The sequence below is a fragment of the Pongo abelii genome, chromosome 1, assembly GCF_028885655.2.
Source record: "Pongo abelii isolate AG06213 chromosome 1, NHGRI_mPonAbe1-v2.0_pri, whole genome shotgun sequence".
Taxonomy (NCBI): domain Eukaryota; kingdom Metazoa; phylum Chordata; class Mammalia; order Primates; family Hominidae; genus Pongo; species Pongo abelii.
In genome coordinates, this window is record NC_071985.2 from 143,043,825 (window position 1) to 143,068,125 (window position 24,301).

At 42.1% G+C, this 24,301-nt stretch overlaps 1 long non-coding RNA gene across 1 annotated transcript; it reads left to right on the plus strand.

Annotated features, from left to right (window-relative positions):
• Positions 1-291: 291 nt before the first annotated feature.
• On the plus strand, positions 292-3,098 carry LOC129050106 (uncharacterized). The gene is made up of 3 exons (XR_008513579.1): positions 292-454; positions 2,654-2,728; positions 2,927-3,098. It is a non-coding gene; the product is annotated as an uncharacterized LOC129050106 (long non-coding RNA).
• The last annotated feature ends 21,203 nt before the right edge of the window (positions 3,099-24,301 follow it).

Consider the following 24,301-nt stretch of genomic DNA (forward strand, 5'->3'; position numbering starts at 1 on the left):
GCCACTAGTCTACTTTCTGTCTCTATATATTTGTCTACTCTGGACATTTCATATAATTACACAAAAGGTGGTCTTTTGTGTTTGGTTTCTATAATATTGTAATACAGTAAAAAACATATATTTGGTCTCTGTCCTTGGTTCCTGGCACTACAGCTCCTGAAACCCTGGGAGTCTCTGGAGAGAAGAGAGTAGCTTTTGTATGCTAATGAGATGACTAGTGGCTGGCTTCTCCTAGATAGCCTCACGATTGTAGGGGTGGGTGGGGCTAGTTGCCAAGGAAACCAACCCAACCATGTCATTAGAAGGTGTGAGCTTTCAAACCCCCCAACCTCTGAGGAAGGGAGAGGGGCTGAAGGTTAAGTTGATCACAAATGGCCAGTGATGTAATCAATCATGCCTACGTAATGAGGCCTCCATAAAAGTCCCCAAAAACTGGATTGCTGAACATGTGGAGGTACCTGGGGGGTGGCACGCCCAGAGAGGGTATGGAAGATCTGCGTTCCCTCCCCCATACCTTGTCCTATGTATCTCTTCCATCTTTCTGTCAATCTGTATCTTTCATAATATCCTTTATAATAAATGGGTAAATGTTTCAGGTGTTTCCCTGAGTTCTGTGAACCAGTCTAGCAAATTAAACCCAAGGAGGAGATCATGGTAACCCTGATTTATAGCCAATTGCAGTCAGAAATTGCAACTGGTATCAGAAGTGGGGGGCAGTCTTGTGGGAATGAGCCCTCAACCTGTGGGATCTGATGCTAAGTCCAGGTAAGTAGTGTCAGGATGGAGTTAAATCGTAGGACACCCTGTTAGTATCTGCAAAAGAACTGTGTGGTGGGTGGAGAATCCCCCCTACATATCTGGTGTCAGAAGTTCCTGTCGAGTGGTGTGTGAAAGTAGGAAAAACACTTTGTTTTTTCCTGTCTCTATCAGCTTCTTTCACTAAGTATAAAGTGTTTGAGGTTCACCCACGTTGCAGCACATATCAGTGCTTCATTTATTTTTACCGCCAAATGATATTTCACTGTATGGCTATCCCACAATTTGTTGATCTGTTCATCAGTTGATGAACATTTGGGTTGTTTCTTCTTTTTGGCTGTTATGTATAATGCAGCTATGAAATTCATGTACAATGTTTGTGTGAACATATGCTTTCCTTTCTTTTAGGTATATACATAGAAGTAGAATTTCTGGGTCATATGGTAAATTTATTTTAAACCTTTCAGGAACTGCCAGACTGTTTTTGGCTGCACCATTTTACATTCCTATCAGCAGAGTGTAAAGTTTCCAATTTCTTCTCCACATCCTTACCAACACTTTTTTTTGAGACAGAATCTCACTCTGTTACCAAGCTGGAGTGCAGTGGTGCGATCTTGGCTCACTGCAACCTCCTCCTCCCAGGTTCAAACGATTCTCCTACCTCAGCTTCCCGAGTAGCTGGGATTACAGGCATGTGCCACCACACCCGGCTAATTTTTGCATTTTCAGTAGAGATGGGGTTTCACCATGTTGGCCAGGCTGGTCTCGATCTCTTGACCTCGTGATCCACCCACCTCGGCCTCCCAAAATGCTGAGATTATAGGCGTGAGCCACCGTGCCCAGCACCAACACTTTTTATTATTTGTTGTTTTGATCATCATAGTTATCCTAGTGTGTGTGAAGATTTTGATTTGCATTTCTGTGGTGACTAAAGATGTTGAGCATCTTTTCCTGTGTTTATTGGTCATTTATATATCTTCTTTGGAGAAATGTTTGTTCAGGTCCTTTGCCTACTTTAAAATTGGGTTATGTGTATTTTTTATAATTGAATCATAAGAGGTTTTTTTTTCTTTTCTGTTTTTTTTTTGCCTTGTTTTGTTTTTTATTGTTGTTGTTTTGGGACAGGGTCTGTTACTCAAGCTGGAATGCCACAGCCTTGACCTCCCAGGCTCAATAAATCCTCCCACCTCATCCTCCTGAGTAGCTGGGACAATTGGTGCACATTACCATGCCTGGCTAATTTTTATAATTTTTATAGAGATGGGGTCTCAACATGTGAATACAATACAATACAATACAATTACAGGATAGAGTATACAAATACAGGCTGTTCTCAAAGTCCTGGGCTCAAACAATCCCCCCGCCTCAGCCTCCCGAAGTGCTGGGATTACTGGTGTGAGCCACTGTGCCGGGCCAGAGTTCTTTATATGTTTTAGATAAAAGCCTCTTGTTAGATATAATGATTTGCACAATTTTTCTCTCATTTTGTGGGTTGTCTTTTTCACTTTGATATCCTTTGAAGCACAAAGTTTTTAATTTTGGAGATATCCAATTTAGCTTTTTTTTTTTTTCTTTAGTTGCTTGTGCTTTTGGAATTTTATTCCAGTGTTGTTTTGAAAGCTATTTTTTTTCCCCCAGCTTCTCGTTCAGGGTTAGAAAAATTGTCTGATTTCTCTTTCCTGCCCAAAATTACTTAGAATAGTATAAGCTAATATTTACCAACCACTTACTATGTCCCAGGCTCTTGTTAGAGTTCAGACAGCTTGGGTAATCAGTCCGGGATCTCAAGGCTAAGGATGAACTCAGCTAATCTCACTCTGGAGCCCATACTCTTCAACCGCTTCACTGTGCTACTGATCAGGTCTTCCTCATCTTGACATTTGTTTCATTTTTGCAGGAGGAAAATGGTGTATTTGCTGTTGGTGTTGGACAAGTTATTCTGCCTACTCTTTGTTCTCTTCCCTTTTCTGACGTAAGTTTCCTGCCCCACCCTTTCTAGAATTGCCAGAATCTACAAACTGTCCAAAACACACATGTACTCAACCAAAAAGGCAAAACAACACCCTCATTCATGACACAGAATTCTCAAAGCCCTGGTGTCACAGCTGCAGTCTCTCCCTGACCCTTGCCTCACCCTAACTGTGCTGAGTCCTCTCTTTGGTTGTGATAGCCTAGGATGTGACATCCAGGGACAGCTTTGACACCCTTGGATTTAAGTGCCGTGCTGTGGCTTGCCGTGGAACCCACAAGAAGGGCCCAAGTTCAAAATCCTTTAACTGTCAGTTGAATCAAACATGATCATGTGGAGCAGTAGACAATAAAAGCAAGTCAGATTGCCTTCTCAGATGTTTCCTTTCACTTTGGCAATATCGATGTTTAAACTTCAAGTTTATTATTATTATTTTAAATAAGTGAGGTCAGAATTACCCAACAGGGGCCCAAGAACTTCTTACCCAACACTGCACGCCCCCATTCTGCAGTATCCAATTACCTATGAAATCCATTTGCATCTACTTCAGAAATATCTCTCAGCCTCCCTCTCCCATTGAATCTTTCCTGCCATTGCATCAGTTCAGATCTCTATCATGTCTTAGGTGGACTAATTCATCTCATTTCTGTCTTTTTTTTTTCTTCAGACAGGTCTCACTCTGTCACCCAGGCTGGAGTGCAGTGGCCTGATCATGTTGATTGCAGCCTCAACCTCCTGGGCCCAAGCAATCCTCCTGCCTCAGTCTCCTGAGTAGCTGGGACTACAGATGCATGCCACCATAGCTGGCTAAATTTTTTGTAGAGACAGGGTCTCACTATGTTGCTGAGGCTGGTCTCAAACTCCTGGGCTCAAGCAATCCTCCTGCCTCAGCTTACCAAATAGCTGGGGCTACAGGTGCATACTGTTGTGCCTGGCTCATTTTTTTTTTTTTTAGTTTTTGTAGAGACAGGGTCTCACTATGTTGACCAGCCTTTGTTTCTCAGTCTTTTCTTCAATCCAATTGAATTAAATTGAATTATCTCTTCAAGGTTGTCTTCCTCAGTAGATTATGAGATCTTTAAGGTCAGAGATCAAAAACAATTAATATGCGTAGAACCTGACATAGAGTCTGCCACCTACCAGCCTGACCAACATGGTAAAACCCCGTCTCTACCAAAAATACAAAAATTAGCCGGGCATGGTGGCACCTGCCTGTAATCCCAGCTACTCAGGAGGCGGAGGCAGGAGAATCACTTGAACCCGGGAGGCAGAGTTTGCAGTGAGCACAGATCTTGCCACTGCACTACAGCCTGGGTGACAGAGTGAGACTCCGTCTCAAGAAAAAAAAAAAGAAAGGAGTCTGCCACCTAAAGGCATTTAATTAGCATTTGTGAAAGAAATAGTAGTCCGGTTGGTAATTTCCCCACTGCTTGCACGACCTCACAAAAGACCTTGTAATAAAAACAATTAAGTCTCATGTGACCCAGCTGTGTCAGGAATGCATTCCTGTTCTGCTATGTGGACAAGTTTTGCTAGTTTTCAAGGTTTAATCAAGGCAAAGGAGATAGCTTGTCTCCTATGATTAGCGAGTCATCTGCTAGCCTGTGGAGGGACAAACAGGTACGATACTCCTTCGTCACTCATCACAATGGTCATGGCAGACACTTCTATAACAAAAGACAAGTTAGCAAGAGAAAAGCATGACAAATTTATTTAACAAAGTTTTAAATGACATAGGAGACTTCAGAAATGAAGACCCAAAGACCCAGGAAAAGCTGGGTATTCTTATGCTTAGGTTTGCTGATAAATGGAGAGTCACGTAGAAATGAGATTGGACAACAAGGGCATGCTGCAATAATGGTAATCAACTGAGGGGAATGCAGCAAGGCCTGTCTGTTCTGCTTCTTCTTGGCCCCCTATGTAGCTCTGGGTATAGCACAAGACACTTGTCACATGAAGGTCTTCAGGGAAGAGGGGAGAATGTCAGAGAGTGACATTTCTAGGTTTTATGGCTTGCTTCAGGGGAGAGGAGTTAGAATTTCTATGACCCATCTTGAGGAAGACTTATTCTAGTTTTATGAGTTGCTTCAGAGGAGAAAGACAGTCTGGAGATAGGAGGGTGGGAGAAGGTCGGAAATATGTTGCTTCTGAGGCCCTTGCAATCTCCTTCAGTTCAAAGTACTCAGCATGCCAAAGCACCATACTTTAGGGCATTGTGTTTTGAGCCCCAACACCAGTAAACTCCTCCTTTTCTTAGTTATGGGGGAGAGTATGGCCTGTATCCCTCTTGGACCCATCTCTGCCAGGGACCACCAAGTGATCAGGATATTTGTTTCTCAAACACATACACATCCATTTCCCCAAGCTCAAACACCCTCTGGACACTAATCTTTTCCAAAAAAAAAATGTAGATAAGCATTGCAAAATCATTCAGAAGAGGAGGACCAACAGTTATAACCCTCTCTGAGTAACCTGCTCCCTACTACCATATGAGGAAAGGAGGTGAGCAGACAGGACAAGGACTCACAATTTAGACCTTTACAAGATATCCCAAATGGCTGTTACCTTGCTCTCTGTCTCCTCAGGTTTCTGCTGTCCTCCTCTTTGATATTCCCTCTGAGATTCCTTTTCTAATGATCCCATCCCTTTGCCCCAGAAATCTGTCTCATTCTCAAAAAGAGAAAGTGGTCCCAGTTGCTGCTGTCTCTTCTTATTAAGTGCAAAGATTAATGCCTTGGGCCTCTGCTGAGTGTTAAAGGCAGATTCCCTTGGCTTATCCTTCTGCTGGCTCTAAAGTGGGAGGAATGTGGCTACCCCTGTAGTGGAACTTCTTGAAATGCTTTTCCCCCTTGGGCAGTGAGGGCAGATGGCTGGGGCCAATTTCCTCCTGAATTACCTAAGGACAAATATTTCCCCATAATCAGTATTGCTCATCTTTCGAAGACAATGGGGGTCAGTAGCACAGGAGCAAAGTATTTTTTAGGCTTTTTAAATTTTTGGAGCCGAAATATCACCATGTTGCCCAGATCGGCCTCCAACTCCTGGGCTCAAGTGATTCTCCCGCCTCAGCCTCCTGAGTAGCTGGGATGACAGGCATGTACTCCAGCCCCGTGCCCGGGTTTTTTTTTTTTCCAGCATATTAATGTGTTCTTCACTTCACCCTATTATATTATTGTGGTAAAGGAGTTTTTGTTGTCTTCCTGGACCTTTTCAGTTCAAAAGTCTGTCAGTTGAGAATGTTCATTTACTTCCTACCATAGAGGTTTTTTTTTTTATCCTAAAAGCTCTCCCTAGATGGAGTGGGGGTGGGGAGGATCTCCCTTATCCTGCCAAGCAAACTAAATAGAAACTTGAAAGTTTACATATAACTGGAGTGGGGTGGCTCACATGCCTGTAAACCCAGCACTTTGGGAGGCTGAGATGAGAGGATTGCTTGAAGCCAGGAGTTCAAAACCAGCCTATGCAACATAGCGAGACCCTGTTTTTTCCAAAAAAGACAGAAAGAAAGAAATTAGCTAGGTATGGTGGCACACACCTGTAGTCCCAGCTCCTCAGGAGGCTGAGGCAGGTGGATCGCTTGAGTCCAGGAGTTCAAGGTTACAGTCAGCTATGATCATGCCACTGTACTCCAGCTTGGGTGATAGAACAAGATCCTGTCTTTCTCTAAAATAAAAATAAAATAAAGTAAAATAAAAACAATAAATAATTTTTAAAATTTTTTAAATAAGTTTGCATACAGAATTAGCAAGATAAATTATAAAGGCTATGTTTATGGATTTGTAACTGCCTAACAGGTTCTTACCCACTGCACAGGTAAATGCAATTCACTGAGACAGTATTATTGCAGTAAAGAGTTTAATTAACACAAGGCCAGCCAAGCAGAACTGAAGTTATTACTCAAATCAGTCTCCCCAGCAACTCAGAGGCCAGGGTTTTTATGGATAATTTGGTGGGTAGGGAGCAAGGGAAGGGGTGCTGCTCATAGGTTAGGAATGAAACCACAGTGGTGTGGAAAACAATTCCGTGCACTGAGTCAGCCTCTGGGTGGGGCCACAGGACTGGCTGAATCCTGAGCCTCAGGTCTGGGTGAGGTCAATCAGTTGCCCGAATGCAAAAATCTGAAAAGTATCTCAAAAGACCAGTTTTAGGTTTTACATTAGTGATGTTATCTACAGGAGCAACTGGGGAAGTCACAAATCTTGTGACCACATGACTCTGACCACATGACTCCTGAGCAGTAAGGATTATATAAAATATGCCTGTAGTTTAGCAGAGTTCAGGCCCCTCCCATAATCTTAATCTTGTGGTCTCTCAGTCTTTTTTTTTTTTTCTTTTCTTTTATGTTATCATTATTATACTTTAAGTTTTAGGGTACATGTGCACAATGTGCAGGTTAGTTACATATGTATACATGTGTCATGCTGGTGTGCTGCACCCACTAACTCGTCATTTAGCATTAGGTATATCTCCCAATGCTATCCCTCCCCCCTCCCCCCAGCCCACAACAGTCCCCAGAGTGTGATGTTCCCCTTCCTGTGTCCATGTGTTCTTATTGTTCATTTCCTACCTATGAGTGAGACTATGCAGTGTTTGGTTTTTTGTTCTTGTGATAGTTTACTGAGAATGATGATTTCCAATTTCATCCATGTCCCTACAAAGGACATGAACTCATCATTTTTTATGGCTGCATACTATTCCATGGTGTATATGTGCCACATTTTCTTAATCCAGTCTGTCATTGTTGGACATTTGGGTTGGTTCCAAGTCTTTGCTATTGTGAATAGAGCCGCAATAAACATACGTGTGCACGTGTCTTTATAGCAGCATGATTTATAGTCCTTTGGGTATATACCCAGTAATGGGATGGCTGGGTCAAATGGTATTTCTAGTTCTAGATCCCCGAGGAATCGCCACACTGACCTCCACAATGGTTGAACTAGTTTACATTCCCACCAACAGTGTAAAATTGTTCCTATCTCTCCACATCCTCTCCAGTACCTGTTGTTTCCTGACTTTTTAATGATTGCCATTCTAACTGGTGTGAGATGGTATCTCATTGTGGTTTTGATTTGCATTTCTCTGATGGCCAGTGATGGTGAGTATTTTTTCATGTGTTTTTTGGCTGCATTAATGTCTTCTTTTGAGAAGTGTCTGTTCATGTCCTTTGCCCACTTTTTGATGGGGTTTTTTTTTTTTCTTGTAAATCTCTCAGTCTTACAAAGGTGGTTTCAGTCTGTTAACAAAGAGGAGATTACTTTTAGAAAAGGACTATTATCATCTTGCTTTAAAGTTAAACTATAGGCTGGGAGTGGTGGCTCATGCCTGTAATCTCAAGCACTTTGGGAGGCCGAGATGGGAGTATGGCTTGAGATCAGCAGTTCAAGACCAGCCTGGTCAACATAGCAAGACCTCATCCCTATTTAATTAAAAAAAAAAAAAAAAAAAAGGTAAACTATGACTAAATTCCTCCCATGGTTAGCTTGGTCTATGCCCAGCAATGAGGAAAGACAGCCAGGCTGTGAGGCTAGAAGCAAGATGGAGTCAGCCATGCTAGACTTGTCTCGCTGTCATAATCTCTGCAAAGGTGGTTTCAGATTCAGGGCCTTGCTCTACAAAGTGTCCTTAAAAAACTGATGTCTTCAATTTCAGAGGAAATAGTGAGATTTCTAAACAACATGTGACTTTTTGCCTAGGAGCTAAAAGCTTTCAACTCCTCTTCTTCCATCTCACTATCTGCAAGATGAAAGGAACCAATCTACAATTTCTAGCAGATTCTTGGAATTTGTAATTCAACTAATGCCTACTAAATATCTGCCATGTGCAGTACCGGGTGTTGAAAATGCAATTTTGTATCATTTAGGCAAAATTTTCATGGTATCTACAACCTTGCTTTGAGCAATAACATACTAGGACAAAGGTTAACACAAATAATATTACTTCTTTTGCCATGTCAACCTAACAGCAAAAGAAGAAAACATTTCTCCAAAATGACTTATCCGAAAGACCCTAAGCCTTACTGGAGATTCTCAAGGAATAAGTCACTGTGGTTCAGAAGTTAATGGAAAAGCATTCCAAATTTCTTCTGTTCTTTCCTTCAATAGTGACTTCACTTAACCTTGATAGTGACAAAGAGACTTCTTCAAGGAAAAACAACTTTGAAAGGAAAAAGGAATTTGAAGAGTAATTCAATCTTAACCATCCTTTCAACTGGAAATTTGAGCTTATAAACAGTGCCAGAAAAATGTGTTAGAGGCATAGCTGGAAAAAAAAAGTAACTTTTTCTTAAACTCCTGCAAATGACAGAATTATTCATAGGAATCAAAAAGGGAACACTCTCTGAGGGAGAAACACTGCTATTTTACTAGTGGGTCTTCAGAAATACCCTAACTTTCCACTCATCCCTGTTCTAAGAAATCATCTACCGCCACTGGAAAATTCCAGGCATAGGCAAAATAGTCTATTTAACTTGCATTATAATGTAAAACATCATCTGCCAGAGTAGTTACATCGCTTATCCAGATATTCTTTTTTTACCTAACACATTACCAAAAATATTCTAAAGTCTTAGATGCATTTGCCCTTCTCTCTTCATTTTAACGTCAGATTCTAAATGAAATTTGCATCAGCATACATACAAATGAATGTTTTAGAAGTTAAGTTATTCTTCATAATTTTCCATTTGTCTGAAATACAAGTTGTTATTTTTGTTGTTGCTGTTTTACCTCTCAGGAAATGGTGTCACCTGGTATGTGTTGATCAAAACATAAATCTAGTTGACATTCTTGATTTCTCTTTCTCACCTTCACTTGAACCTCCTGGGTTCCAGCGATTCTCCTGCCTCAGCCTCCCACGTAGCTGGGACTACAGGCGCCTGTCATCACACCCGGCTAATTTTTTTTGTATTTTTAGTAGAGATGGGGGTTTCACCATTTTGGCCAGGCTGGTCTCGAACTCCCAACCTTGTGATCCACCCGCCTCAGCCTCCCAAAGTGCTGGGATTACAGGCATGAGCCACCCTGCCTGGCCATATTTGCATTTTAAAAGAACATTGTACAATATACAGATAAGTGGTAAAATGTATGCTAATAATTGAAAATTTTTTTTTTACTTAGAATGCTATTTGATAACCAATTAAAAACACTGTGACAAGAGAAAGAATGAGGGAGAAAGGATAAAACTTTTTATTTTAGAAAATGACTTATTTGGCTTGGTGCGGTAACACACATCTATAATCCCAGAGCTTTGGGAGGCAGAGGCAGAGGGATAGCTTGAGGCCAGGAGTTTGAGACCAGTCTGAGCAACATAGCAAGGCCCAGTCTCTACAAAAAAAAAAAAAAAATTAGCCCCTCGACATGTTGCCTGCCTATAGTTGTAGCTACTGGGGAAGCTGAGGTGGGAGGATCCCTTGAGGGTAGGAGTTTGAGGCAGCAATGAGCTATGATTGCACACTGCACTCCAGCCTGGGCAACGTAGCAAGACCTTGTCTCTTAAAAATTTTTTTTTTTTTTAAAGAAAGAAACTGACTTCTCTAACTTCTAACTTGCTTCTAGCTATAGTCTGCAAGCTGTCCCAAGGGCCTTTCTTTAAAGGGACCAAAGCTTCTAACCACCTCCAAAATTATCAAGTACATTTGGAATGTACTGTGTTGAGTATTTTCTCCAGTCTGGTATCACTTTTCTTTAATATTAAGATTGACTTGTTAACCAAACCTTCTCAAGGTGGAATAGCAGCACAAAGTTTGAGAGGAGATTGTTCTCTGCTTGCTCCAGGCTGAGACCAAGGTTTATCCAGACCAGAACAACTTGGTAACCACAGGTTAGATACGCAAATTTAAAGTTTAACTTTATGCAAACAGTGCAACACAATCCAGGGACAAGGTCCATAAAGAAAGGTCCTGACACTTTTGCCTTTTTGTGTCTTGATGACTCTGGATCATTGAGACCTTTAGGTTTTGGCCTCCATGAAGACATATCAGAAAAATAAAAAACGCTTTCTCTTCCTCTTGGCCCCATGGCACAAAGTTAGCCAGCCAACAACGATTAACAGAGCTTCCTAAGCACAAAGCCCTGAGGAGGGAAATACAATGGAGTGAGAAGGCATTTCACCTGGGGCTGCATGATGGCTGGTAGAAATCCTGGGATGTGAAGTCACAAGCTCACTTCGTATCAGCTGTGTGACCTTAAGCAAATTATTCCCGTCTAGGCTTCAGTTTTTTCATTTATAAAGTGGGATCAATGATATTTGCCCTGCTTGCCTAGTTAGATTGTTGTAAAAATTAAGACAAGATCTTTTATGGGAAAGCGCTTTTGTAACAATAAAAACATACAGAAAGGTATGAGATCTAAAATGATGTATTCTGGAAAGCATTTTCAAATTAATGCATTCAGTTATTTAACAGATATTTATTAAGCACCTACAACAGGCCAGGTTCTATTCTAGGTGTTGGAGATAAATCTGGGAACAAAAATAAATAACTACCTCTCTTCTTATAGAGTTTGTAGTTAGCCAATGAAAAAAATTATGAGAAAAAAGTAAGAGTGAGGTTGCAATTTTAAATAGGATAGTGTGGCAGATTGTTACAATAGCGGTCCCTTATAAATCATGCCTTCTTATGTCCGCACACCCTCAAAAATGGGCTCTGTTGTTCCTAACTTGCCAGTCAGGAGCCAAGGCCCTGAGAGATCTTGAAGCTTCCACTTTTTTTTTTTAAGGTACAGGGTCAGCTGGGCACAGTGGCTTATGCCTGTAATCCCAGCACTTTGGGAGGCCAAGGAGGGTGGATCACTTGAGGCCAGGAGTTCAAGACCAGCCTGGCCAATATGGTGAAACCCCGTCTCTACTAAAAAATACAAAAATTAGCCGGGTGTGGTAGTGCATGCCTGTAGTCCCAGCTACTCGGGAGCCTGAAGCAAGAGAATCGCTTGAACTCAGGAGGCAGAGGTTGCGGTGAGCCGAGATCACGCCACTGCACTGCAGCCTGGTGAAAAAGCGAGACTCCATCTCCAAAAAAAAAAAAAAAAAAAAAAAGATATAGGGTCTCTCTCTGTTGCCCAGGCTGGAGTGCAATGGTATGATAAAAACTCACTGCAGCCTCAAACTCCTGGGCTCAAGAAATCCTCCTGCCTCAGCCTCTCAAGTGGCTAGGACCACAGGCATGCACCACCACAATTGGCTAATTTTTATTTTTTGTAGAGACTGGGTCTGGCTATGTTGGCCAGTCTGGTCATAAACTGAAGCTTCCACTTTTGAAAATTGTTGCTGTTGTGTAAGGAATCCCAGACTAGACTATAGAAGAATGGGATACCCATGAAAAGAAAGGCCCTGTCAACATCAGCACCAAGACTGCAGCCATGCAAGTGAGGTAATCTTATACCCTTGGGTCCCAATCCAGCTGTCAGATGACTGCAGCCTCCCTAGATGACCCCAGGAACCCAGCTGGCTCACAGAATTGTTAGAAATAATAAATCAGTGTTTTTAAGAAAGGCCAGAGAAAGCCTTTTTGGGAAGGTGATACTTAAGCAACAACTTCAAGAAGGAAGCTGTTGTGGATTGAATGTGTTCTCCCCAAATTTTTATTTTGAAGCCCTAATACCCTGTGTGGCTATATTTGGAGGTGGGGCCTATAAGGAAATAATAAAGATTAAATGAGGTCATAAGGACGGGGTCTTATCTGATAGGGTTAGTGTTCTTATGAGAAGAGACACCACGGAGCTCTCCCAAGTCCCTGGTCTTCCCAATGCACTCATGGAAAAAAGGCCATGTTGGGGATATAGCAAGCAGGCAGTTGATTGCAAGCCGGGAAAGAGACTTCACCAGAAACCAAATTGATCAGAACCTTGATCTTGGACTTCCAGCCTCTACAACTGTGAGAAAATAAATTTCTGTTGTTTAAGCCATCCAGTCTATGGTATTTTGTAATGGCAGCTAGGGCCTACGAATACAGAAACTGTGCCGAAGTTTACCTGAAGTTGCAAAGGCCAGCTGGAAGGCTGCGATACTGGAGCACAGTAAATAACAACAGAATTGGGGGACATGGGGTCAGAGAAGTAAGGGGGGTGCAAATCGACAGGCCATCTGCCTTTTACTCTTTGAGTTAAAAGAAGAGTCAGTGAGGAGTTTTGAGGGGTGGAGTGATGTATTTTCAAAGGACATGCATTTCTGCAATATTTTACTTTTGTTTAACAATGAACATGTGTTACTTTTGTAATCAGGAGAAATCAGGACACTTAGAAGGCTACATAAGAATGGAACCTTTAGGCCGGGCGCAGTGGCTCATGCCTGTAATCCCAACACTGGGAGGCCGAGGCGGGCAGACCACGAGGTCAGGAGATTGAGACCTTCCTGGCTGACACGGTGAAACCCCATCTCTACTAAAAAATACAAAAAAATTAGCCGGGCATGGTGGCAGGCGCCTGTAATCCCAGCTACTGAGGAGGCTGAGGCAGGAGAACGGCGTGAACCCAGGAGGCGGAGCTTGCAGTGAGCCGAGATTGCGCCACTGCACTCCAGCCTGGGCCACAGAGCAAGCCTCTGTCTCAAAAAAAAAAAAAAAAGAATGGGACCTTTAATGTTAACTTGTGGGACACAAAGGAAAGGGAGAAGAGGGAGAAAAAAATAAAAGGGTGGGAAGAAGAGATTGTAGCTGACTAGAAGTACAAGTCCCCGAAGGCCACCATCCTTGAATTAGTTGAGAACCTAGATACTTGCTGTATTCTTTGCAATGCACTACCACTTTTTTTTTTTTTTTTTTTTTTTTTTTTTTTTGAGACAGGGTCTCATTCTGTCCCCAGGCTAGAGAGCAGTGGTGCAATCTCAGCTCACTGCAACCTCCTCTCCTGGGCTCACGCAATTCTGCTGCCTTGGCCTCCCAAGTAGCTGGGATTATAGGTGCGTGCCACCACACCTGGCTAATTTTTATATTTTTAGTAGAGATGAGGTTTCACTATGTTAGCCAGGCTAACTCCCACTCTTAATTGCACCTCTGCAGAATGGCACCTGACAACAGATGGGGGAAGGGAGTAAGGGGTAGGGGCAAGAACAGAAAACAAAGCATGGATTGAATCATTTCTTGGTAGGGATCAAATACATCTGATTTACCCCAGAACCTAGCATGTTGCCTGGTTTATATGAAGTAAGAGCTCGATTAATATTTCTTGAAGAAATGACTGGCTTGACCATTCCCCTTATTCTGCTTTCCCAGTCTCCCCATTTCCAGCCCCCCTCCTTTTTTTTTTTTTTTTTTTTTGATACAACTGAATTCTAAAGGGCTTTTTTTTTAAAAAAAACAAGGAGTTAGTGGAGTGGAGGGTTGATATTTAATATAATAAAACAGCAAAAGTCTGCTGTATTTAAGTCCTGCATACCTCATGGTCTGTTTCTAGGTTTAAAAATGCAACAGATTGAACTGAATCTTCAAGTAAAGTTGAGATCTCACAGGTTTCCCAGATAATCCTTTATATCTCATCATTGTTTATATCTAACTGTGGATTGTAACTGGCAGTGTTAACATTGCAACGGGAAGGTTATATGAGTTATGTTATCTTGTAAAAGCTAACTTTTTTGTGTTTACTCATTTAATCTACGCAGCTATGCTACAAGGAAAATACCATCATTAACCCCATTTCACAGATGAGGAAGCAGAAGCTAAGGCTCATGTTAGGTAACATGCCTTTGAGGAGGCAGTTCCAGCAGCCACTATATTCTGCAGCTTCTCAGTTCCAATGACAAAGAGCAGGTGATTAAGCACTTTCTTTCATCCTTCCTTAGTAGACAAAGAGATGGAGGAATGGTTAAAGATGCTCAATGCAAGCCTAGATGGATTGTTTCTTTTTGTTTTTTTGTTCTTAAATTTACTTACCCCTTTATATCTCTGACCCCAAGTCCTTTAATTCTGTCCTCATTTACTGTGCTCCAGTATCACAGCATTCCAGCTTGCCTTTGCAACTTCAGATAAACTTCAGTATGTCTTCTGTATTAGTAGGCCCAGGCTGCCATCACAAAATGCCATAGACTTACTTACAGAGTCTCTCTTTGTTACCCAGGCTAGAATGCACTGGTGCAATCTTGGCTCATTGCAGCCTCAACCTCCTGGGCTCAAGTAACACTCAACCTCAGCCTCCTGAGTAGCTGGGACAACAGGCGCACACCACTGCGCTCAGCTAGTGTTTCTTAAATTATTTTTTGTAGAGATGGGGTTTCATCATGTTGCCCAGATTGGTCTCAAACTCCTGGGCTCAAATGACTCATCTGCCTCGGCCTCCCAAAGCATTAGGATTATAGGCGTGAGTTACTACACCTGGCTGTACAGTACTTTTAAAATGAGCATTCTGTCTAAAGTGCTCATTCGAAAAGTGCTGCAAGTATGCTTTGCTGTAACCAATGGTTTCATTTCCTAAACATTATATATAACCATTTTTTTTTTTCTGAGTTCTAGAAGAGCTAACCCTGATGAATAGAAGAAAAGATTATTTTTGTTTTGCAAATCATACCCTTAGTCATCTGTTCTGTAAACTTGGACTTTTATGGATCATATATTTTAAAACTATGAACATAAATATATTTCAAATGAATTCTTTGAAGAAAGCAAATGACCAACTATTAATATCTGTGGTCACAGAGATGAATTTTCATCTTTTTTAATAGACTAAAAAGGTAGAACACTTTTAGTCCCAATGACCAGTCTAAGTTTCAAGTTAACAAAAAAGAGATACAAAATATTGGTCAGCCCAAAAGCAAATTCCTTATTCCCTGCCCAACGAAAACAGTCAACATTCCTTATTGAGGACTGCTGTGGTTTGAATGTGTGACCCAAAGTTTATGTATTGGAAACTTAATCCCCAATGCAACATTGTTGAGAGGTGGAAACTTTAAGACGTGATTGGGTCATGGGAGCTCTGCTCTCATGAACAGATGAATGCTGTTGTTGCAGGAGTGAGTTCCTGATAAAAGGTTGAGGTTAACCTTCTTTCTCTTGCCCTGGCTCTCCTGCTCTCTTGCGCTTCCGTCTCCTACCATGGGATGATGCAGCACGAAGGTCCTCGCTGCAGGCACTTTGATATTGGACTTCCCAGCCTCCAGAACGGTGAAAAATAAATTTCTTCATAAATTACCCAGTCTTTGGTGTTCTGTTATAGCAACACCAAGAAGGCTAAGACAAAGACTCAATAAATTACCCCAAGTCAGAGTTCCTTGCAGCTATTCTTTGAAAATCTGTCTTCAGGTCTTTCGCCAGTAGGTCACTGGGTCTGACCCAAGTTCAGAGAACTTACTTACAAAGAATCATAAGCAACCCAAGAGGGTTCTTGGTATTACAATGTCTGAATCCCCTGATTTGCTAAGCAAAATACACAAAGTAATACATGTATGAAAAGATGTCTGTGAGACATTATATCATCAGTGACTTGTCTTTGCTGTCTTTTGAGAGAAAGGCAAAATTAGTTCTTACTTGGGCAGTGTCCATTTCCTTATCTCTTGTATAATCTTCCATTTGAATAGCTTTATTTTCCAGGCTTAAATGATGGCTACATCTCTCAAATATTATAGAAATATTATTAATGAAAACCACTTAAATGTATTAAACATTCAACATGCCAGGCATTGTCCTAAGCAATTCATGTGTTAACTCATTTAATCGACACAGCTATGCTACAAGGTAAATATTATCATTAACCCCTTTTCACAGATGAGAAAGCAAAAACACACCCCTGTTAAGTAACTTGCCTTTAAGGAGGCAGTTCCAGTAGCTTAAACTCTAACCACCATATTCTGCAGCTTCCCAGTTCTAACGACAGAGTAGGTGGTCACGCTGCTGGCAGGAGGCTTTTTATACAGAGGGAGTTAAGTCTTAAGCTAAGAAAATTAACTTAGTTTCATACAATGAGGAGGATTTTAGCAACTAAAAACTCAGTATGAGTAGAACCAACTTAGAACCTCTTGTAATCTTCTCAAAAGCAACTCCTGCAGTAGGTCTCAATTCATTGCAATTGAGCACACGTGTTATTTGCTATGGCTTTAGCTCTGGCTGGCAGAAGAACTGAGGCCATACTTAGAATATGTCATTGGACTAATTTGATTCTGTAAATAATAGAATAACTGTTTACAATATTTTAAAACATCTTTCCTGGCCTCCTCTGGGCTCCTTATTGCTCCGTCGGCAGACTTTTCTTGGTCACTACTGACTGTAATTTTAGTCCCGGTGAATTTTACAATTCTCCAGCTTATATTGATTGTATATAAACTGTATTATCCTGCAAAAGCTCTGCTCACTTTTACAAGGGGTCAAAGATATAAAACACACACAAATGCTTTTCATCTGACAATTCATGTTTAAAATTCACTCTGCCAAACTGAGCTCATTTGGGGTGAGGAATTAGAATAGATTACAATGGAAAGGGAAGAAGGTAGGCCAAAAAAAAAAAAAAAAAAAAAATTGAAACCTGGAGGTTTTGAAATGCAAATCTGGAAAGGGTACATATGTACCAGCAGGGGTGGGAATGTTAGTTTCCTCAACTTTCTTCATTCTTCCTCTATTCTAAGCAGTTTCTTCCATGTGAAGCTGGGTCCTTCCTCCCCGTGGACCACAAATATTTGATTTCTTGTCCCAGCCCAGATGGTGGAGTACAGTGACCATCAACAGAAAAAGAAAAAGATCCAGTAAAAATAAAGGTCAGGGCGATGCAGGCGCCTGCTGCCGCATGGGTTGGTAACAGCCGAAGAATCCGTGTTTGAAATGCCATGCTGGAAAGAAAAGTCACATCTGCCCAGAGGGCCTAGCAAATGTTACAGTGTTTTCCTGCACCCACCTTTCTGGATCTGTTGAATGTCACTCTCTACCACACTGACTCTGCATCAAACAGCTGAGACAGAGCTTTCTCATTTCTGAGTAAATAACCATGAGTAAAGACGGTCATGCTTTTAACATTTAGTGAGGGCAAATAATTACATTACCTTGGGTGGATTGCCCTTTCATGACTGTCAACAGCCTAACAGAGGAAACAAGTTGTAATGCTAAGGACAGATGCTGAGATACATCAAAACTTCTCTCTAAGGCTAAAGAATGAAGAAAAATCCTGGCTTGGGGCATATTTATGTAACCGGATGTCAATACAGATTTCAAAACATCTTTTTGAATTGCTGACAGAGCACCAGTCATCTGCTGGGTATTTGAGTGGAAGAGCATAAGCAACACCTCTCTGGTTGTAGGGGTGCCTGCGTCAGAGACTAGTAACTGCTACTTACAATGTGAGAACAGAGACAGGTCAAATTCTCTAGGTTTGTTCATCTCTTAGATGAGGATAATGCCTTTCTGTTAGTGGTCTTGTGAGGATTCAATGAGACAAGATATGCACATTGCCTGATTCAGCAGTGCCCGTCTCCTGCTGGCTGGGTGACCTTGGACAGATTGTGTAACTTCACAGTTTATCTATAAAATGGAAGTAACTCACACTTCCCTGTTTGTCTGTGATACAAGTCAAATGCCCGTCTGGCATAGAGTCTGAGCCATTACTATTGTTACTTACATTGTCCAATTCACTTTTTTTTTTTTTTTTTTTTTGACATGTAGTCTTGCTCAGTCGCCCAGGCTGGAGTGCAGTGGTGCGATCTTGGCTCACTGCAACCTCTGCCACTTGGGTTCAGGCAATTCTCCTGCCTCAGGCTCCTGAGTAGCTAGGACTGCAGGCATGCACCACAATGCCCGGCTAATTTTTGGACTTTTAGTAGAGATGGGGTTTTGCCATGTTGGCCAGGCTGGTCACAAACTCCTGACCCCAGGTGATCTGCCTGTCTTGGCCTCCCAAAGTGCTGGGATTACAGGTCTGAGCTACTGCACCCAGCCCAATTCACTTCTAATACCATCTTCTATCTTCAGAAACAGAAACTTGAAAATATATAATCAATCCCCTAAAGAACAGCAGTTACTTAGGATTGATACGTGGAAGGTGTAGACTTGAATTCATGTGTTGGCTACTTCTAAGGCAAAGATGAAAATGTTCTCTTTACTGAATTTCCTACCATGATGATAAATTAATAGCAAACTCTGATTATGCACATTTATCTCCAGGGAGCGCTAGGCACCATGCTGACATAATCTTCACAACATTCTGGGAAGTGGAGATGATGAGTGATTTAAACACCATCTTCCAGAAGATGAAGGGTTGTCATCAGGAGAGTAACCAGATATTTCCTTCATAACCAAAGCTGGATAGGTAACAGGCCTAAGCTGCAGGAAATACTTGGGTTAAACCCCTGGAGATACATCTTGAAGTTTTCATTCAGGCAGAACTTCATTTTTTTTTAATTTTTATGTATGTATTTAATTTTTAGCCGGAGTCTGGCTCTGTCGCCCAGGCTGGAGTGCAACGGTGCAATCTTGGCTCACTGTAACCTCTGCCTCCTGGGTTCAAGTGATTTTCCTGCCTCAGCCTCCTGAGTAGCTGGGATTACAGGCATGCACCACCATGCCTGGCTAATTTTTGTATTTTTAGTAGAGACGGGGTTTCACCATATTGGCCAGGCTGGTCTCGAACTCCTGACCTCAAGTGATCCACTGGCCTCGGCCTCCCAAAGTAGAGAACTTCATTTTAAAGTACTGAAATATGTGGCTATTACTTATAGTTTTTCAATGGCAAATTGAAAAAATGTATTTCTTTACATTATCTATGCAGCTTGGCGTAACACCTGTGTGATTCCTTCGAGTAGGTCTTTCCCCTAAAACTACTCTAGCTAATTTTCATGCTGGGCTATTTGGCAGTTTTCCAGAAGCATTCTGAAAAGGCTCAGAATGCGCAGGTTATCCCATGGTTGACTGAACTTTAAGCAACTAAGCCAGACTCAGCCTGAAGGTTAACAGAATGGAACAGTTTAGTTACCTGGGCACGTGAAGGGTGTCAATGAATGAAGGGCTTAGCACAAGTGCATATACCATTGGGGCAGTCATAGACCTTCAAAACCTCACACTACTGGGAGGATGACCTATATTGCCACCACCTCTTCGAGCAGCCCACAACGACTGTCACTTTTTTTCCCCCTGCTCCGTAGTTGCTATGGTGACATGAAAAGCATGGCTGCCAGCAGGAGCAAATGGGGATGTGGAAGTTGGTCTAAGCCACAAGCACCAACAAAATCCCCAATTCCTCCCCTCTCCCACTAGAACCCAGCAGAAGGCTGATGGGAGAGGCATAACCCAGTGGGGGAAGAAACACCATTTCTGATGACTGATTTGTTTTTCGCAGGTGAGTATTTAGGACAATGCTTCTCAGACTTTAATTTGCCTATACATCACCTGGACACCATCCTGTTAAAACACAGATTTTGATTCAATCAATCAGTCTGGAGAGGAATCTGAGATTCTGCATTTCTAACAAGCCCCCAGTGCTGCTATGGCTGTCCAGCCACGGGTTTGAGTAGCAAGGTCTTTAGGATTTGTTCCATGTATCAGAGCCCCCAAATTATGGCTTAAACAGGACAGAGATTTATTTCTCCTTTATATGACCCTGTTTCTTGAAGTCACCAGGGGCCCAGACTTTTATTGTGCTCCTGTGCCACATCTGATTTGTTGCCCTGATCTGCACAATCTAAATTGGGCTTATTTCTGGATGTGCAATTTCAGCAGCAGGAATGGGGAAGGATATGCCCTTCCTTTAAGGTCCTAATCCAGAAATCCCACATTCCACTTCCATTCCCACTCCTTTGGCTAGAATTTAACTAAATTCTAGCCCCATGGCACATCTAGCCCCAAGGAAGGCTGGAAAATAGTTTTCATTTTTTTTGAGACAAGGTCTTACTCTGTCACCCAGGCTGGAGTGCAGTGGCCCCATCTCTGCTCACTGAAACCTCTACCTCCTGGGCTCAAGTGATCCTCCTGCCTCAGCCTCCTGAGTAGCTGGGACTACAGGCATGCACCACTGTGCCAGCTAATTTTTGTTATTTTTGGTAGGGACAGGGTTTTGCCATGTTGGCTAGGCTGGTCTTGAATTCCTGGCCTCAAGCAATCCACTCGCCTTGGCCCCGTGAAGTGCTGGGATTACAGGTGTGAGCTACCACGCCTGGCCTGTTTTGTTTTCTAAAAAGAATCAGGGTCTTGCTATGTTGCCCAAGCCGGACTGGAACACCTGGGCTCAAGTGATCTTCCTGCTTCAGTCTTCACAGTTGCTGGGACTACAGGCATGTACCACTGCCTGGCTTTTAAAAATACACATTTTATTGTGTTCCAGGTGTCCACTGAAAATTCTATTACCAAGGAAGGAGAGAATGCATATTAGGGAAGGCCAACAGTCTCTGGGGATAAAAGTAACAATAGTATTATTGTGTACTTACAATCTGCCAGGCACAGTGCCTCAAATGAATCGCCTCATTCAATTGTCACACACAATAAAACCCATTTGGTAGGCATTATGACTATTCCCATTTACAGTGAAGAAACTGAGGCTTAGGTAAGTAGCTTCCGCACAGTCACACAGCTGGGGCCAAGGCAGGATTCAAATCCAGGCACTCTCACTCCAGAGCCTGGAATCTTAGCAGTGAAGGAAGGACAGCTTACAGTGGCAGCAGGTGGGGCTGGGGAAGTTTCTACCATCAGGGGTCCCACAGCAGTAGGAGGGGGGTGGATGAGACTATGGGATGAAACTTTTCAGGATTAACCCTCAGCAAATAATCCCATGAATTTCCACAAGAAAGGTGACGCTTACCTGGAACAGTTTATACATTTTATGTCCAGAGACACAAAGATGAAGAATAGACATCTGCTATTGGCTTTGTGAGTGAAGGGACTTATTTCCATGATTTCAGCTGTGACTGTCACCCCAGGATAGGCTAGGCCAGGCTTGAGAGGCAGATGGTTCCTGGCCTACCGCCCTTCTGCCCCCTTGGCTTCAGCCTTCCCTGTGCCCCAGTGGATACCGCCTTGAATACCCGGAGCCTTTGCTTTAAGAGAGCCGCAGCTGGCCAGGATCAGAGGGGGCCACTTCTTCGTGATGCAGTCACAAGTTAGAGGACTTTTGAAAACTGGTTCAGGGGTTTGCTCTTTTTTCCCCCTTCTTTTTTTCATGAAAGGAGCTTTTTGTTAGTACAGCCTTTGTTTGGGGATTCAGTTGATAAAGGGACCATTTTATTGGAATGAATTACTGACGCAAGTGCTGCCAGAAATCTTAGTGAGAGGACAGCACTCTGGCTTTTATTCAACAAGGTGAATGGAAATAACTATTGGGCGTTGGCCTCAAGGGCACGTTGGAGTTGCTGCCATCAGCAACTTAGGAGAGTTTGGTTACTGGTTGAAGTAGAGACCGGGGAGACAGAGAAAGTATTACGGATTAAGAAAGAATATTTCTTTCTTTCTTTATATTAAAAAAATGTCAAACAGTCAGGACTTTGCTGGCCATGAATTATAGAATGAACTCTTCCTGCCTACTATTAAATTACTAAATCTGTACTACTAAGAATGAGGTCCCTGTGACAATTTTGGCTCATCTTTCTGAACCCTTGAAAAAGCCAATCCTGTCAAGCCACTGACTGCTAGTGAGAAAAAATTAAACAGCCACAAGGAAACCAAGTTCTTTCAGACTTTGTGAGACTCACCCAGACATGGCATATTTAAAAACAGACTTTAAATACTCTTCTTCAGATCAGTGCTCAACGGACTTTGTGGAAAGATATGAAAATATTAAGCCAAAGCTTATACATACTAACTTGTTTTTCTCCCATGTCTGCTCCATGCGATGCCAACATAAATTCAAGAGGACACATAGGTTGACAGTCTACTGGGCCCACAACTCTTTTTCTGTTGTTGAGGTGTCAAAACCCAGTACATTTAAAGTCTGTTAAATGAGTCAGCATTTCTCAGAACTCTCTTTTAGAGTATTCCTATTTGCAAACAGTGGTATGGAATGTGACATTTAAATCAACCTACCGTGAACTTTTCAGAGTTCACGGAAATCAGTAAGAGCTGATAGTCAACAGAAATTTGGGTAAAAGAGGTACCCCTTGATACTGTTTGAAGGCATCTAATGCCAACCAGTTCTAAGTGACTGAACCCCGAGTAGTGTTTAGGAAACAGGAGCCTATGGGCAGAGCTGCCAGTGGCCAAACTTAGGGATTATCTCATAGATTGTGGTTCCTACAGAATGGCTCTTCTCTGAAAAGCAAAGTGAACTGGGGCGTCCTGCCACCCCTGCCCTTCAAAAACAACATACACTTGTTTTAAGAAAGGCAGCTCATTGAGATGTAGTTTGCTACCATATTTAAGGTACATATGTAAAGGCCTTACATATGTAGGGCCTTTTATACTTCAATAAGGTGTTTTGTTTTGTTTAAAAAAAGGGAAGACAAATTTTCCAGTCCTAAAAGCAAAGATCCTAAGATCTGGACTCCTTATCTCACAACTAAGATGGAGTGGCATCCTTCTAAAAAACTGTGCTAATTTCAGGTGGTGGCATTACCAAGCAGGGAGAACAGTGCCCTACATGGCTGGTGGAAGGGAAATGTTCAGGACCGTTTACAAGTACAAAACTTCCCTGCAGCTCTTAAGTTCACTCCACCCCTGCCATTATTCATTTACACAGATTTTGTACAGTTTTTTTTTGTTTGTTTGAAGCAAGGTCTTGCTCTGTCACCAGGTTGGAGTACAATGACATGATCATAACTCACTGCAGCCTCGAACTCCTGAGCCCAAGTGATCCTCCTACCTCAGCCTCCCAAGTAGCTGGGACTACAAGTGCATGCTACCATGCACAGCTAATTTTTAAAATTTTTTGTAGAGATGGGGTCTTGTTATGTTGCCCAGGCTGGTCTCAAACTCCCGGGCTCAAGCCATCCTCCTGCCTCAGCCTCTCAAAGTGCTGGGATTATAGGTGTGAGCCACTGCACCTGACCTACACCTTCTATAATTGTAATTAAACACTTCTATTATTTACATAATTAATATTTATCTCTCTACTTTGCTATATAAACCTCCATGTAGCCAGAACTTATTCCAACCCTGAATCCCTAGTTCCTTGTATTAGACAGGCACCAGGGTACATCATTAACACTAATGAATACATTAATGAATGCTGAGACAACTGGAAGATGCATAGAAAAGAATTTGCTGTACTGAAAATATGCCACTGCTTTTTGTCTGATTATTCAAACTTAAGCTTAAAAAATATTTACTAAGCTAGTCCCCTACCTCAAGCCTTTGAGGAGGAGAAGGAATGGCCAGGGTGACAGAGCCAGCGTCAATTCCTGACTCAGCTACAGGGGATGCAGCCTTTTCTATTTGTGATAATACTTCTCAGAGCATTCACAGGCTCTATGGCAGGCAAAGATTCACATCCATTGGCCACAGACCAGCACTCCCAGAGTTCAGTTCTGGGGAGGAAAGCAAAGATATGAGTCCATCTTTGCCCATTCTCTGCAAAATCCTTCAAGCTGTGCTTAGAAGTGACAAAAGTCCAGTGTTTAAGTGAGTCCAGTTTTGTAGCGAGAGGACACTACTTTGTCAGAGTGCCAAACTGTTCTATTCTCTTGAAAAGAGTCCTGTAGAAGGCCAATGAAACATCTGCCAACTAATACCTAAACAGGTGGCAGGGAATTTTTTGGATT